The sequence below is a fragment of the Ambystoma mexicanum genome, chromosome 9 (assembly GCF_040938575.1).
Source record: "Ambystoma mexicanum isolate Mex_15411 chromosome 9, UKY_AmexF1_1, whole genome shotgun sequence".
Lineage (NCBI taxonomy): Eukaryota > Metazoa > Chordata > Amphibia > Caudata > Ambystomatidae > Ambystoma > Ambystoma mexicanum.
In genome coordinates this window covers 535,956,625-535,975,017 of record NC_090931.1, presented here as the reverse complement: position 1 = coordinate 535,975,017, position 18,393 = coordinate 535,956,625, and the positions used below count along the sequence as shown (strand labels likewise).

The 18,393-nt window shown below is 45.7% G+C and overlaps 1 protein-coding gene across 5 annotated transcripts in view; it reads left to right on the top strand.

Moving 5' to 3' along the window:
* The window catches only part of BRIP1 (BRCA1 interacting DNA helicase 1), a 2,318,009-nt gene that overhangs the window by 948,139 nt on the left and 1,351,477 nt on the right, over positions 1–18,393 (top strand). The window lies entirely within an intron of this gene.

The following is an 18,393-nucleotide window of genomic DNA, read 5'->3' as shown; positions in this document are numbered from 1 at the left end:
TAATGTTAAAGGATATTTGTACCGTGCGCTATCACCACCGGAGTGGTCCCCTGGTGCTCTGGCGGCTCTGAAAAGGGAGAAAGGGGGGGTTAGTTAGTGGGAATAAGCTGGAAAAGTGCAAGAGAGCAGTGATGTGCTGTTGGCAGCCTCAGCCCGGTGGGTCCGTTGGCTGGGCTTGGGCTGTTTTACGGTCTGTAGTCGTCGTGTGCTGTTGTGCAAGTCTATGTGTGGTTTGTTTTGTTGTTGTAATGTAGTGAAGTTTGCGTGGATTGCTGTATTTAGGCTTATGGTTGTGTTTGTTAGAGGTGTATGCGGAGGGCTGAAGTTGTTGGTGCATTATTTAGTTGGCATTGCTGTCCTTGCAATTGTGTCAAGGTGTGATGCCCGCTATCATTCGCTATTCCATCCAGGTGTGGAATTTGTCATCCCTCACAGTTTCATTCAAGTGTAGCACATGCTAACATTCACAACTCCGTCTAGAAGTGACGGAAGCTAGAATTAAGGATGACATCTAAGTGTGGCACATGCTAACATTCATATTCAAACTTGATGCAATGAGGGCTAAAGTTAAGGATGACATCTAAATGACATTATGCTTAAATCATTCTTCTAATTGGTACTTCTAGTGCCTATAGAATAGTGAATGGTTGACCCAAAATCAAATTGGTCTTACTTAATGCATTGATAGAGAAAACTGCTCCCCACCCCCTCCCCCCAAGAAGCAGAAGAACTTTCCAATGGTGTCAATGATTTGTGATGCCGCCCCCCTGCATAACCCTAAGTACCTTTTGTGTGGTTATCACAGGGGCCAGTCAAACAACCGTTAAGTAATGTGGGGCCTGTGGCCTGTTTGGGGAACAGCTTCTGGTAGTTTCCACAGCGATGGGCTGGGCTGGCAGGGCATCAGCACATTGATTTTTACCAGCCCTTTAAATCAAGATGGGCAAAGTATTGCTGTACCTCCAATAGACCTGTTATCAATGGATAAGTGGGGTCACAATTTTTCTGTGTGCTTAAACCTCACTAAGCAACTGCAGCCCCGAAATATGCTTACCACATGTGTTTCACGCAGACAAGATGTGGAGATGAGAGTAGCCCTGCTGGCATATCAGCGAAAACCAAGCTGGCATATCAGTCTCCTCTAGGTTCAGTCCTAGCTGCCCAGCAGAGCTTTAGAAATCATTCTGACACACTTCAATGAGTGGTGGCCAGGAGTTGGATGTGCAAGAGGAAGAAAGCAGAAGAGGATGGATTAGGTGAACTTCCAGGAGGATGGGAGAAAGTGGGAAACTTTTGGGGAGGTGAACATCCAGGAGGAGATGCGGAGGCCCACAAGTCTCCTGATAATTCCTATCTTGTCTACATGCACAGTATGATTATCTAGATTTAAATCTGTTGATCCCATGTAAAATTATTTTTTACTGATTCCATCCTTTTAAACATCATGTTGTCTTTGAACACCAGTATTAAGTTACCAAAGCTGATTTTACAGTTGTAAGTGAACTCAATTAACCTCAGTGTATGTCTTCTTAGACAATCTCATGCAAATGTCTTAGCAAAAAAAAGATGTTTTTTATGAGTATTTTTCTATAGTATATAATCGCCTATAAAATGTGAGCGCTCTCCAACAAAAGGCATAGGGTTATAGAGTCAATCAGCCTAAGTGTACAAAATGCTACACAAAATATCTCACTCTGCGTATTTTGAAAATCATTTCAACACGCAGTCAGAAAAAATGATTTCAAACTTTACACAGTGCCCTTTTATTCCACAATGTGCCTGAAGGGTCCAAAATGACCCTGCAACATCGAAGAAATGGGAACATCATCAACATCATTATAAACAAGCTAATTATTTTGTTCAAAGGATAATTCCTATCAGAGCGGGTCAGGTAAGGGCTGTTCCCGCTGCATCCTCAGCAGACTAAGCAGACGCAACTGAGATGTCCAGCTCAGCTGGTTATTTTGTTCAAACGAGAGTCAGCCCCGCTGTCATCTGCGAACCATAGGCACTGGTGTTTTTTTCAAGCTACTTGAGATACTTGAGCCCTCAGCCCTGCTGACCATATTGACTGTACTGCCGTCATTGATCTTGCTGGGAGTGTGTTTGTTTCCATTCTACTTCGTGTCTCCTTGCTGAAAATGAATCACTAACAGTAACCAGTAAGCAACGACACAACAGCAGGCATGAATGTGAATTGGATGCAGAATGGGTGAAGTTATTATGCGCCTTCACGGATAGATTGGTGTTGCTGCAGAGTCCATTATAGAGGAATTATCTTCTTCACACTTTTCCATACCAACTCGTCTTTTCCATATCAACAGGACTGTGGTCCAGTCCTTACCACTTTGTGTGTTGGCTGTTGGTTCATCATCTGTCCGTGAGCCACACATTAGTTAGTTGTGTTGTTGAGTGTACCTTTTAACAACTGATCCTTCATTGTAATTGTAACCTTGGTATTAGAAACACAAAGCTGCCAGTAGGAAGCCGGGAGGGAAATCTAACAACTATTATTCCACATATTTTCCTGTTTTTGCTGAGCTTATCCACTGAATAGGAGACTCTTGAGACAAATTGTTATCGTCAATCTATCTTTCCTTGGGAGAATGTAATGTGTGCGCACAAGCTAGACTGGTTGAGTACTGATAAGGGTGGCAGGGGCAGGGTTTTGGACTATGATTTCTCAGTAAACCGCTCGGGTGGTTTCACCTACCGTATCTTTTTGCTCTGTTTTACACTGTATTTTTACCCCACTGCTTTTTTAAGTACTATTAATAATTATTTGGCATTTTCTATTATATTCACTATATTGTGCTTTTTTATTGAGACTCCTTATCAACATTTGATCAACTATTCTTTTTCCAAGCTCTTTGTCCTTATGAGACGCAGATCATTTTTGGTCCCTTTTTATTTTTTGTATACAATTATATTATATTTTTGTTTTTATGCCTTACGTTTGGGGCTGATACAGGTACAGTGTAGCCTTCTATTAATCAACTTTTACTATGGCTACCAGTAAGGCAGCAGGACATATTTCCCAAAAGACAAGGGGTACAACATGGGCAGAAAAAAGCTCCTAGTAACAGTGCCAATTTACTAATTAATGAGATTGAAATTCTTCTTAGTGATCTGGGTGAAAGAGATAACTTATTAAAGGACTATTCACCATTAGATAACTAACTCTAGCTCCAGTAGACCGACAAATTCAATTTAATAAGCAATCAATTGGTTGTGGGCGAACTAAAGGATTTGCCCAAATTGCAATGCCATTTAAATCCGTAGGCAACCATAGTAAAACAGTCCCGACTGAGCAAGATCATTTATTTATTGTGCATTTGTAAGGCACTTATACATCAAGAAGATTGTTTCAAAGCGCCCACAGGGCAACAGGGAGGGAAAATGAGAAAGAAAGCAATTAAAACAATGGAAGATAGAGGCGGACTTACTAGGCCTTGTGATCATTCAGTACGGGCAAGTGCAGAGAAAGAGAGAAGGGATGAGGGAGTGTGGGATAAGGGCTAGGTGAACCAAAGAGGGAATTGCTAGTGAGTAAGCAGCTGTTAAGTGACTTGGTGAGAATGGCCAACTGCCAATAAATAAGTGCATGCCTGTGGTGGCATGGGCCAGAGGGTGACAAGGCAAGTGCTGGGAGCGGGCGGAGGCTGAAGGCGATTGGATGTGGGAGGCCACGACCCAGGAGGACATTTAAGAGCCCTGGTCACCAATCTCAGCAACTGTGGGGTTTAGCAGAGGAGGGAGGAAGGGAAGGAGGAGTGAAACGGAAGGTTTTGAGGAGATCTGGCTCAAGACGGACAGGAAGCGGGAGACTGTTCCTTAGGAGGCAGCATGCCCAGGAAAGAGATTGGTCACCAGCTCGCTATTTAGCGAAGCGCTTCACACACAGAGAGTTGGTGCCAGAGGAACGTAAAGATCTGGAGCGAGAGTATTTAGTGAGAGCCAGTTGTAGATAGCTTGGTCGTCGGCCCCAATACAATACAATACAATACAGAAAATAAACAGCTATATAACTGCACCAAACCACTCAGTGGCGGAAGGTAATACTCTAAGCTAATACTTAAGAACAGACATTAGAGATACTCATGGGTCCCTCTCTTTTCAATCCCACGGGGGGCAATACACTTCAGCCAGGTGAAGTCTTAGGAGAGGACCTGCTAAAATTAAGAAAAATAAATTCAAAAAGGAAGTCCATGGACACTTCCTCAGAGAATATCTGAAAAGCAACATCATCCCAGAGGGATTGGTAGTCCGGAACGAACCAGTTCTACGATCTGTAATATAGAACCAGCTTTAGACAAATCGACATTAAATGTAGCAGAGACCTAATGGTCCTAGCAATCACCATGACTCACAAAACCTGTGAAACTATACAGAGGAAGCCGGACGAGGAAGATAGAAAGTTTACTGAAAATACAGCCCTGACAAATGCAAAAGAAAAACTAAAGGATATAAACCAACACATTGACCAATTCAAAAGCATTACATTAAATATTTTTTTTTTTTTTTGTAAAGTACTAAAGATATAAAAGAATTCAAACTCGATGCAGTGTTCCTCTACTTGATAGACAGCTGGCTGGAAAACAGAATGAAGGAGGGCACCTATTCACAACAATATTTACAGAAACCACGCAAGCGGTGGCTCACCTTCTCAGGACCATCAAGCCCAGACTCAACAACAACAGAAGACTAGTGGGACTATAAGGATTATAACCAACAACAGAGCAGAGGCCCACAGAGGCCTTTTTTTAGGGATAGGGGACCCCAGAGGAAGATCGTAGGGCCCCGTTCAGAACAAACAAGACTGGAACCAGGGGACCAGATGTGTCCAACCCCGCAGGAGACACTAGAGGTATTAGAAACGAACCTGACTTTACCAGTTTTACTAGGAAAGGGACACTCTTTTGTCCCCACCAATGTGACTGACTTGCTTACATGGTATGTGTAAACAAGGACAGAAGGACAACTTCACGCATTCCTTGTATGGCTGAACCAGCGTGACAAAAACATCAAATTAACCATGTTATGGGACAATAACACAATAGATTTCCTTGACCTCCATATTTACAAATTGGGCGAAATCTTAAAAACAGAACTGTTCCGGAAAGAGACGGATCGCAACAGCCTATTAAACTTCGACAACTACCATCCTATTGGATTAAAACATAATTTGCCATATGGACAATCCCTCTGGATTCGGAGGAACTGCACAGACCAGGAAACTTTTTCCAAACATGCAGATGGACTACAACAAAGACTATTACAAAGAGGATAAGGGATATCCGAAAAAAACAATCAAACAAACTCGAAAAAGTGCAGCCAATACCCCTAGAGAAGTTTGTATAACTACTCAACAAAAGGAGCCTTTAAAGTGATTGGTATGTGTCACCACATACAGTTCCACCAGTAACATCCTGAAAAGCACCTTCAATAAGCATTGGCATCTTATTTAGAGTACAGGCACACTTGCAAGGAAACCACTTTTTGCGTTAAAAAAGAACAGGAACCTGAGAGAGCATTTGGTGAACAAATACAAAGAAACCAGACCACAACCAACAATAAAGAGATCATGGAACCTCCCACCTGTGAAAGGACACCATAAGTATGGGAAATGCGCAGCATGCCATTTTACAGACAAACTCATGTTTGATCATGGAAACCTCCATTGGAATTCAAACACAAGCACCAACTGTAACAGTAAAATGGTAGTCTACGTCAATGTCAATACAATTTGATTTATGTTGGAAAAACGACTAGACCTATAAATCAATGAATCTCAGAGCATTGTTCCTGTATCCGACACCTGGTCACGGACATACCACTAGTGGACCACAACAAGCGATTACAACACACAGATCAGGGCATATTCTGGTTTGTGCTGCAAATGGTTATCCCAACAGGTGATCCTGAAAAACCCTTGAGAGATATCAAACAGGGATGGATTTAGTAACTGGGCAGTGTTTGTCATGGCTTAAATATAGCCATTGAGAGGAACTGAACATATAGTGTCGCTCTCCGGTGTCATGTGCATTTAATTAGTAATGAGGTGAAATGATTAGTTATTACATCTGTGCACTGAACATAACAGATACAGCAAACACTGGTTCCACTAAAATACAGGTACATTTTGCGCAGTAGGTCCCTGTAAGTATTAGTGATCTACACTACCAGGAAAGTCACAACACCACACACCATAACAGGCTCCTTTTCTGCCTCCATCCCAGGGACGTTATCAATTCAAAACTAGCAACAGCCCCGAGATAATAGGACCACCTTATTACAAATCAGGGCCCCTATACGAAAAGTCTGACTTGTGATACATAGCTCTGCTGCAAGGCAATATGGTGCATGCATCCATCACTAAAATTATATAGTTATGGTTTGCTCGCTCATTCATTGCATTTGGGCATCGCCCATAACAGTGGGGTGTTATGTGTGTCTTTTGGACCTTGTTCCTTGGTCCACGTTACCTTTTTAGAGATCCTCCTTGTGTACTCTTAGAGGATTCTATCAGTGTTCCTGCACAGTAAAAGTCCCTTCCAAGATTGTGGACCATTTTTCTCGGCACAAACCCCGTCTAATGAGAGAGCGTCTTGGGTTGCCAAACAACGGACGCTCCGACACAGCATTAACAGCCTAGAGCTCTGCACGTCAGTTCACGACACAGGGGATCTGTTAGACTGTCGTACCCTGTTACACACAGGTGAGCTTGCCCCTTTAGCTTCTTAGAACAGCAGCCTCCACCTCTGTTGTTCTGTTGACAGTAATTAATGCGTGTGTGCATTGCCTTTCCTGTGGGCACACCCGACCCGGGGATAACAGCACAGACTTGCCTGGTCTAATCAAGGCTATCCTCTCCCCACAGGCTTGTCACTGAATTGATTAGTCATTCAACCCTGACGGCAGCGATGACATTGTAGCAGTTTAACATTTTGCTAATATGGAATAACCATCAAGAAAGTCCCATCGATGTCCCCCTAGGTGCTACATCCTCCATGTACGCAGGCTAAGTGTTTTTCCTTACCTCAGCCTCTGGGCAGTCAAGTCTGCCCTTTTTGCAAAACAGTAGAGATGATGGAAGTAATTTCTTTTCCCCTCTCTATTTTCGATCTGTGCATTTTTTACAGACACTCACTGAATTCCTAGCAGTTTCACGCCCTGACTTTGGATACACCACCTGTTTGGTGGCATCATTAAACTTCCCGTGCTACGACATTAGAGCATGTTAAGCTTTCTATCCCGGTGGAGATTAGACTTTAGCTACTTAAAGAGCTTCATTTTATATGCTTATTCTGCCTACAGAACACTTAATGTTACACATTTATTTTGGTTCTAGATCCATACCACAGACTGTGAGGAACCTATACCACAATTCCTGTCTTGATGAAGGCGCTACCGAAATGCAATAGGACGAAACACTATTGTGTCGACTCTGTCTCAATATGCCAATTAGGCAGAAAATATTTCATGTTTAATTCTGTATTGTTCTACTAGAACCCTTTGGAAATACAAGGGTCTGTATGTTTTAAATCACCAGATGATTGAAAAGTGTATCTGTTTAGCACATTATTTTGTTTTCCATTACGAATGTTTTTGGTTCACTATGCTTTTCCAGTATGTTATGTTCATCAATTTGTCTATATTAATACTCAAAATGGCATTTTCTGCTTGAAACCCCATTGAATTGTGTGTGTGTTTTGTTGTTGGTCTGACTGGGGTCGCCCTGACCAATTGTTTACACATATCCTCTAGTACTTGGAATGGTCAGGGAAAAGCCAGTTGCCCCCTTTTCGCTACACTAACTGGTTCACTGCAGAATCAGAAATAAGGAATTCCTTCAGAACAATTAGACTAAAAGTATTCTTCAAGGACCAGGACCAGGAAATTGTATTGGAGGACATTGGACTAAGGAAAAATCTACATTTATCCCCACGGAAAATCAGGTCCCAAAAGAAATAGTAACTTTCGAGAAATGTTTCCTAAAGTAAATGGCACTAAGAATCAAAAAATACACAAGAAACAACCTAACAAACTCGGAACGGAATGCCCTCAAGTCACTAAGTGGAAACCTAGATTTAACTATCAAAGCTGCAGACAAAGGGGGAGGAATTGTTGTCATCTGGAGTAGCAGGTGAGTGGAGCCTGCCAGGACCCTCCTGGGACCTGGTTAATATGCCATTTTGAACAAAATGTTCCTGCACCCCGTTCGCGGCCTCGCGATGTGCGGCCCCATTCCCCACTTCCTTATTCCTCCTCCCGAGCCCACCCCCACCCCGTGCTTGGTTAAAAATTCCATTGCATGAGCCCACGCTGCACCATGCTGTCCATTGCTGCCATCTGGAGTAGCAGGTGAGTGGAGCCTCCAGGACCCTCCTGGGACCTGGTTAACAGACCAAATTTGTAAAAAAATATGTCCGAGCGCTCCGTTGGCCACCTCGCGATGTTGTCCCCATTCCCCACTTCTTTATCCTGCCTCCGGAGCCCACCCCGCCCCATGATTGGTTAAAATCCCATTGCCTGGGCCCACGCTGCACTGTGCTCTCCACTGCTGCCATCTGGAGTAGCAGGTAAGTGGAGCCCCCCAGGACCCTCCTGGGACCTGCTTAACAGGCCATTTTGAAATAAACGGGTCCCTGTGCCCCACCTCGCGATGTGTGGCCCCATTTCTCACTTCCTTATCCCGCCTCCCGAGCCCACCCCCGCCCCATGATTGGTTAAAATCCCATTGCCTGGGCCCACGCTGCACCGTGCTCTCTATTGCTGCCATCTGGAATAGCAGGTGAGTGGAGCCCCCAGGACCCTCCTGGGACCTGGTTAACAGGCCATTTTTTGGAAATAAAAGGTCCCTCTGCCCCGCCTCGCAATGTGCGGCCCCATTCACCACTTCCTTATCCCTCCTGCCACCTCCTGTGCCCACCCGCACCCCGTGATTGGTGCTATTGATGGTCTTAACCAACCTTCCATGGACGGCCTTCTGCCCGGCAGCCGACTGCGGTTAAGGGCCCAAGGCAAAGGGCGGCTCCTTCAAAGGCAGCTCCAGAAAGTGTCAGCAGGTGTCCGCAGGGGAAGCCAGTAGCCAACCATCAACCAGCACCTACCACCAAAAAACATAACAAAATAACAAATATAAGTGTGCCATGGATGGGGAGCAGAGCAATTACTCTACTCCAGAAAGCCCAGCCACTCTACAATATCGTAACTCTGAACTGTGAATGCTTGCGTACGCCACACTTAGCTGTAATTTTTAATGTTAGCATGCACCACACATAGTTGTAAACAATTGTATGCCTCCCTCTAAAAAATCGAGACAGCGCACTGAAAGTTTACTGAATTGTACTCCACCCCATAAAACCCCTTTCTCGCTCCATGCGCTGGACAGAACGTATTCTATTAATATACCACGCCTTCTGCGGCTCCGCGCGTCTCAATGCTATTGCAAAGTAGCGATCCAACGTGTGTCCCGTAGCTCGCGGTATTGTTTCCTTGTACCTGTCTATCTACCCGTTCCTTGCCCCTTCCTTTCCTCCTATTTCCTGGACTCGTTTGCTAGTTGCACCTTTCCTAGTTTCCTGGATTCCTGGACCCGCGTCCCGGAAACTGAACGCACTCTGGAGTTCGAAGAGACTCGGGCAGCCTTGTTCAAAACCAGGTCCGTCCGCAAGAAGGCAGCGACCAAGGACTCCAGCAAAGAACGGACCCAGGTGAGAAGGGGGGGAACTCCTTGACAGTTTGAGATGCCACCCGACCGAACTCGATAGCGACATGGAAGCCGCTGTTCAGGACCTGATGCGTGGCATGCAAGAACTATCAGCCGAGGTCCAAAATCTAAAGGCGGAAAACGCTGCACTCAAACAATTGGTCTTATCCTGGGATTCGGCCACAAAAGAAAGCGTCTTGTTGGGCGACATTGTTGAGAAATATGATGGGTCGGCAAAAACCCTTTGTGGATTCTTGGATGGTCCACTTTACATTTAAGCCTTATTACTTTTCGACTCCCAGGGCTAAGGTGGGGTTCATAATTTCCCACCTTTCCGGGAATGCCTTAACCTGGGCTACACCCCTCGTTAACTCCGGTGATGCCCTCCTAGATGACTATGATGGGTTCATACAGGCCCTTAAAAACATGTTTGATCGCCCTGAGCAGGTCTTTAGTGCCCAGGAACGTCTGTTAGACTTTCAGCAGGGTTCCCAGGATATGCTCACTTATGTGACTCGATTCAAACAATTGGCCAAGGAAGCTGATTGGTCCTCTGAGGCGAGTTTCACCCTGTTTAGGAGAGGACTGAATGATGAGATTAAGGATGAGTTGGCCAGAGTGGCTCGACCAAACTCATTCCAGGCACTAATGGACCTTGCCATGCAAATAGACTTCCGTATCCAGGAAAGAAAGGCTGAAAAGAAGAAACCCAGGGGAAATCCTTCCAAGCTGTCCTTTGAGAGCACCGTCAGAACGGACACAAACCCAGGCTCAGTCACAGAACCAGAACCCATGCTGATAGGAGCCTTCCGTGGACCCATATCCCCGCAAGAAAGGATGAGAAGGATACATAAAATGGGTTGTGTATGTATTGTGCTTCGGACAAACATTTGGTTAGGGAATGTCCTCTAGCACCCCCTCGGCGTTCGGGAAACGCCAGCTCCCGATCCTAGATGGAGCAGAGCTTTGGGAGAGAGATGTTTGCTCCACATCAATTCCATCCTTGAACTCTCCTGGACAAAACAAATTGGTCATTCTCCAGGCATTTCGATCACCCTCCAAGAGCAAGATCTATCCCATTTTGGCCTTGGTAGACTGCAGAGCTATGGGGATCTTCATTGATCATGATTGGGTTGCTAGTCACCAGATTCCATACGAGACACAAAGTACCTTGCAGCCTGTGGAAGCCATCGACGGAAGACCCCTCACTTCAGGGCCCATAAGCCTGCAGACCAAGGAGATCCAGCTCTCAATAAATCACCATCAAAAGCTGATTAGGTTCGACATCATTAAGTCAGCCCACTACCCCATGGTATTGGGGATGCCCTGGTTACAAAAACATAATCCGTATATTAACTGGACAGCATGATCACTATTCCTAGGCTCAGAGTTGTGTATGTCTCACTGCCTATTCCTGGAACCTTCATTAACACCCCCTAAGGGCCGCATAAAGACCAAGAAACACCACTCGTGGATTCCAATATCATACAAGTCCCTGAGGCCTACCAAGGTTACGCTGATGTGTTTTCGACTGCCATAGTCCAGGCCTTACCCCCACACAGGCCTGAAGACTGCGCAATAGAAACGGAACCCTCAGCAGTGATTCCCTTCGGCAGGATGTTCATCTTTTCTGAACCTGAGAAAAAGGCCCTCAAAGAATACCTGGATACCAACCTTGAAAATGGCACCATAAGACCTTCAAAATCTCCAGCAGGTACTTTGTTATTCTTTGTTCCCAAAAAGGATACCCAGGAACTCAGACCCTGCCTCGATTATCGTGGCCTAAATCAATGCACCCTCAAAGACCAATACCCACTACCCTTGATTTCAGATATCCTGGAAGCCTTAAGAGGCGCAGTAATATTCACCAAGTTGGATCTCCGGGGTGCCTATCATTTGATCCGTATCCGGGAAGGAGAGAACACCCTTTAGCCATTACGAATACCTGGTCACGCCCTTTGGACTAGCTAATGCCCCGGCAGTCTTCCAACGTTTTATGGATAGGGTGCTCTCTGACATGTTGTTCCTCTTCGTCATTGTATATTTGGATGACATATTGATCATTTCCAAAGACCCTCAAAAGCATGAAGAATGCGTAAAGGCAGTACTACAAAGACTCTGTGAACACCAACTCTTGGCCAAACCCGAAAAATGCTTGTTTCACGTTACCTCTGTTCACTACCTAGGATTTATCCTTATCCCAGAGGGGATTGGTATGGACCCTTCAAAGGTAAAGGCCATTCTGGCATGGCCTGCTCCCACGTCCGTGAAACAAGTTCAATCCTTACTGGGGCTTGCCAATTTCTACCGAAAGTTCATATTCACCTTTTCCGAGATTGTTCAACCGATCGTTGCTCTCTTAAAGAAGGACACCCTTTTTATCTGGTCCACACAGCAAGACACAGCGTTCCAGCGTTTGAAGACCGAGTTTACACAAGCTCCTATCTTAGCCCAACCCGACATAAGCCGACCATTTCTAGTGGAAACGGATGCCTCTAATTATGCCATAAGAGCAGTGTTGAAACAGAAATTAGATGATAAGGTGGAACACCCCATTGCTTATCTTTCACGAACCCTGACTCCGAGTGAAAGACACTACTCTGTCCTGGAAAAGGAATTGTTAGCCATCCGCCAAGCCTTCACTGAATGGCGGCATCTACTTCTGGGAGCTAGACATCCAGTCCAAGTCCGTACGGACTATCGGAATCTTCAGATTCTACAGTCATTGGAATGTAGAAATAGTCGTCAGGTGCGTTGGGCCTACTTTTTTGCCCAGTACCAGTTCCACATCACTCACATAACCTGATTGCTGATGCCTTGTCTCGACGTCCTGACTACGTAACCACTGAAGATAAGGCATATCCTAAGATGTTTTCCCCCATGATCTTCGTAGCTCAGTCAACCTCCTGGAAGAAATACGAGCGCAAACCCAATCCTCTGAGTTATGGAAGGATATGTCGAGGAAAGATCAATGGAATCTAAGAGCCAAGGAAGGATATTTATTCAAGGACAATGCACTGCTCGTTCCTACACAGAAATTACAACAGAAAATAATAAACCTGTGTCATGACACACTTCACTCCGGGCATCGTAGAATCACCAATACCCTTCGTTTTATTCAGAGACAGTTCTGATGGCTTAATATGAAGACTGATGTACAACACTACGTCCAAGCTTGCGTTGTCTGTGCTCAAAATAAGCATGATAACAAGAGACCTGCGGGTCTTGTACTGCAACCAACACCGCCAACTAGGCCATGGGAATTCATCGCTACAGACTTCATTGTGGAACTACCACCATCTCGAGGATACACTACTATCATAGTTACCATAGACTTGTTCACTCATATGGCTCATTTTACTCCCCTCAGTAAACTACCATCCTCCTCCGAACTAGCTGGAATCTTTCTGGAACACATATTCCGCCTGCACGGACTTCCTTCCAAGATCATATCTGATAGAGGACCTCAATACGTCTCACAATTCTGGAAACATCTCTGTCGAATTCTGGGAATTCAACATGCCCTCTCTTCAGGGTATCACCCCCAAACCAACAGAGCCACAGAACGTGCGAATCAGACCCTGAAACAGTATCTTCGATGTTTCGCCACCAAGGTCCAGGATGACTGGTCACTCCTGATACCCGTTGCTGAATTCGCCTACAACAACTCTGAACATTCAGCGCTCAAAACCAGTCCTTTTTATTGTAGTCAAGGGTTCCATCCATCGGTTCTACCCTCTGTTCTTCCTCAATCTACACCGGTACCTACTGTTGACTCCTGGATCGAAACCCTCGTCAACATACACCAGGAGGCCAAGGAATACTTCGAGAAGGCCAGAACGCAGACCAAGAGATATGCAGATTCCAAAAGAAGACCAGGCCACTCTTATACAGTGGGTGACCAAGTATGGTTGTCATCAAAATTACTACCCCGACATCTAAGACCAAACAAATTGCCCCCCCGGTACTATGGTCCATTTCCCATCGAGGAAATTATTAACCCCGTCTCATACCGGATCAAACTACCAGACTCCTGGAAGAAAATTCATCCAGTTTTTCATACCTCTTTATTGAAACCCTACATTCCATCCTCCCGGAAATCCTGTAGACCTCCTCCTCTGCTGGTCGACAACCAACTGGAATACGAGGTATCCCGGATTTGTGATTCCAGGTATAAACGGGGCCAGCTTCAATACCTGGTTGAATGGAAAGGATAGCCTCCTAGTGAAAGAACCTGGGAACCTATTTCTAATATCAAGGCCCCTCGGTTGCTCAGAAGATTTCACCTCATACACCCGGGCAAACCTGGAGGAAAGGGTCTTCTGAGGAGGCATGCTGTCATGAACTACAGAACGCGTCCCTTTTGGACTTCCTGGCCCTTGTCACAACAGGGCTTGCACTACATAATACTCCCAACATGGTCGTCCAGCGTGAAACCCCTTTCTCGCTCCACACGCTGGACATAACATATTCTATTAATAGACCACGCCTTCTGCAGCTCCGCGCGTCTCAATGCTATTGCAAAGTAGCGATCCGCCTGTGTCCCGTAGCTCGCGGTATTCTTTCGCGGCAGTTCAGTCGTGGTAGGGGTAATCTTCCTTTTAGACTTCCCAACTCGGACTCCATTTTCTGGGACTGACAACTGTCTCAAGAACATGTAAAGTTGCCATTGACTTTATTAGTCTTTTAAAACCACAGACCCAGTACACACCATCTTCCATGGAGTACTGAAAGGGTTAATACTTATCCCTTTCTGTCTGTTTCTCTTGGAGCCTTGTTTCGCTGCCTTTTCATCAAGACTTGGCTGTTGGCAGTGTTAACTACCCTATTTTTCCTACCGCAGTTATCTTAAATAACCTTGGTATTGTTTTTGGCTATCTTGGTAGCCTCGAACTTAAACCCGCTTGACCATATTGTTTTTAATATTGTTCCAGGTTTGGTTTCTTTGTTCACCGTCTTTTCGCGGGCTTCGACGCAGAAGCCCTCCTTAGGCACCTGTATGTCTGGGGGGGACAGTATCTGAGGGAGGGGTTTAGGACTCCCTGCACAGGGTCTCCTTGGAGACCCATGTTGCACTCTGACATGATTGGCTGTGGTGATGTCCCGGCGTGACGGCCACCCTGCTGTGTGATTGACAGCCAGGCTGTGTGAATGGGGGAAAACTGCATAAAAAGCAGGTCTCTGGTTCTGGAAAGGCAGAGTCACCACTGGAACGAAAGAACCGACAAGGAGCTGACGGAAGATTACCCCTACCACGACTGAACTGCCCGGTGAAGCCCTGCTGCAGGTCCAAATCCTCAAACTCCAACGATAAAGAAGATCCTCCAGGAATCCTCTTCCCCAGAGCTGGTGGGATAACCAGTTTTCCCAAACTGCAAGCCAGGACTCCCTCCTTTGGTCGAATTCACTGTACAGAGCTACAGTGGGCCGGATAGCAAGGAAGGTCGGACCCTGCTTGGGTTTTAAGGAGCGCACCTTTTATTTGTTGCTTTGCTCCGCTGCTGGTTTCTTCCCTGGGTAGTGCAGGATCCTCCAGTCTTCGTGTCAGTCCGACAGTCGCTTCAGGAACCGTGAGCCTGCAGAAACTACCAGGAACGTCTGCCTCAGCTACAGCTTCTTCTCCATTGAAAGGTACTGTGCAAATCCGGTCGTTCGTTTCATTCAGCTGCAGTGAAAGGGTGTGAAATGTTTCTCCAATCCGAGGGCTTGTCCTTCTCTGCTCTTTATTTTTTTTTTTGTAAATTTGATTTTATTAAGTTTTACAAGTGTGAGTCATGGTACAACAATAAGAAAACCAGTACATATCTTATAACAGTAGAACTAAGCTATAAAACTCCATGTATTCCGTGTTTGTCCGGCAGACACGATCTCCATACATAATGTTAGAGTATAAACATGACTTCCCCCCTCCCCTGTTTCCCACCCCCCCTCCCTCCCCGTGGTCAGGCAGTGTTTAGTACAATTCTTGCAGCATTCATCGTGGGGTAATCAGAGTTAGTATATGTTGTCGGGAACTTTCACAGTCCTGAGAGGACACTTTAGTGTGGGCGGACTCAGTATTATTTAGGTCTCGTTTCGCTCTTCTGTTCTTGGGGTGGTCAATTTATGGCTGAGGAGTCCGTTGGGTAGGTGTATGTTCTTGTATTCGATCCAGAGGGCTTCGATCTGCGACGATCTTCCGTGTAGTGACGCTGTGATATGTTCCATTATGCAAATGTTGTTGGCAACGTTGATCCATTCGCTTTTCGTAGGGGTTATGGGGGCTTTCCATTTCATTACCAGCGTTGCTCTTGATGCTAATAGCAGTTGCGGAGCTATATCCTTTATTTTGATCCAGTCATCCTCATCCTTCTCAAAGCCGAAGGTAGGGATTAGCTGTTCTGGTAATGCCGTCAACCTCCTTGATCCAGCCCAACACTTCAGACCAGAAGACTTTTATTCGGGGGCACCCCCACCACATGTGCCAATAGTCTGCTTTTTCCCCCACATCCCCTCCAGCATTCTGGCTTGATTGTTTGGAACATTTTGGATAACCTGACTGGGTCGTATTGCCATCTATGCAGTAACTTGATTGCGTGGAGCTTGTATTGGTTTGAGATGGATATTTGTGTGGCCGCTTGGCATATGGTGTCCCATAGGTCCGGTGTGATCTGTTCAGCAAAGTCTTTTTCCCATCTGCCTTTCAGTGCGTCCGTGTTCACTCCCTCCCCTCCTATCAGTGCCCTGTACATGTCGGATATTAGGCCTTTCATCTCAGTTCTTGAATCAAGTATTTTTTCAAAGGGAGTGAGATCTCTCATAAATTTAGGCTTCCACAGAGGTCTCGTCAAAACGCCTTTAATTTGTATATATTGGAAAGTGGATAGTGGACCTATTCCGAGGGCTTCCGTTAGTTCTGGTAGAGGGATGAAGGAGTCTTTTCTTTGTAGTTGCCCAACTCTTTCTAATCCTGCCTCATACCATGCTTGGAATCGTCCTACATTTGGAATGTGGTCGTTGATTCCGGGAGACCATAAGTGGCTCAAAGGGGCTGGCCAGGTGGTAATGTTTTGCATGTTCTTTCCTTGTGTCCAGATGTCCCAAATGGTGCTCAGTATGGGGTGACCTTTGAGTTTTCTTCGAATTCTGTCCTTCGGAGCCCAGAGCCATTCCGAGACCGTGGCTGGTGAGAAATAGTGATTGTCCATATTGACCCAATGGATGTCTGTTTGATTACGCAGATGTGGATTAGAACTCTTAGTTGGGATGCTTCGTAGTATTTGTGTAGGTTAGGGAGTCCGACCCCTCCCTTGTCTTTGGGGAGTGTTAAGATCTTATACGGGATCCTCGCTTTCTTCCCTTGCCATAAGAATCGGAGCATGGCCCTTTTGGTTTCAGTAAAGAAACCAATCGGGATCGTGATGGGTAACATTTGGAAGGGGTATAGGAATCGCGGGAGGGATACCATCTTTATTGCATTAAGTCGACCGAGCCAAGATATTGTGAGCTTATCCCATCTTGCCAGGTCGGACGGGAACTGGTTTAGTAGGGTAGGGAAGTTGGCCTCGTATAGGTCACTCAGCTTTTTCGTAATTTGTATCCCCAGATACTGTAGTTTTGTGTGTTCAATTTTAAGGCTCAAGGGAGAGAATTTGGTGATATTTTCATCTTCTGAGCCTTGAAGGGGGAAGAGTGTCGACTTAGTTTTATTTACTTTGAACTCTGAAAGTCTACCGTATTCTTCCAGCAGACAGAGGGCTCGAGGGATGGAAGAAAGGGGGTTAGTAATGTGGAGGAGGATGTCATCTGCATAGAGGGCAATTTTGTATTCCGTCGACCCCATTCGAATACCCTCTAGGATGGGGTCGGCCCTCATCGTTATTGCCAGGGGCACTAGTGAGAGTGCAAAGAGAATTGCCGAGAGGGGACATCCCTGTCTAGTCCCACGTTGCAAGTTAAACCATCTAGAATATTCACCGTTCACGAATATTGAGGCTTTAGGGTCTGAGTATACTGCTTGTATTGCTGTCCTAAACCTCGTGCCCATTCCCACTTTACATAATACCGCTTTTAGGAATCCCCATTCCACCCTGTCAAAAGCCTTTTCTGCGTCGATAGAGAGTAGGACCGGGTCATTATCCAGGGTCTGGGATGTATGAATGAGATGGAGGGTTTTGCGCATCGTGTCAGCCCCCTGTCTCCCGAGTATAAATCCAACCTGGTCTGGATGTATGAGTTGCGGGATTAGCGTTTCCAACCTTGCAGCCAGGATTCTAGTATAGATTTTCGCGTCAAGGTTAAGCAGGGATATGGGGCGGTACGAGGCACATTTCGTGGGATCCCTCCCTGCCTTGGGGATCACTGTGATCAGTGCCCTGATAAAGGAGTCCGGGGGCTTCCCCGTGTCCATTATCTCATTGAAAAGGGTCGTCAGGAAGGGAGACAGTATTGCAATGAAGGTTTTATAGAATCCGGCAGTGTAGCCATCGTCTCCCGGGGATTTACCTAAGGTTAGTCTCTTTATGGCAGCTTGGACTTCCGATTCTGTGATAGGGGATTCCAACAGTTCAGCATCTTGTTGTGATATGTGGGGGACAATTATTGAGGACAGGTACGTTTCAGTATCTATTTGTTCAGGGTTAACTTCAGAGGAATAGAGTGCCTCGTAAAAGTTGGCGAAGGATTCTGGAATAGTAGTGTGA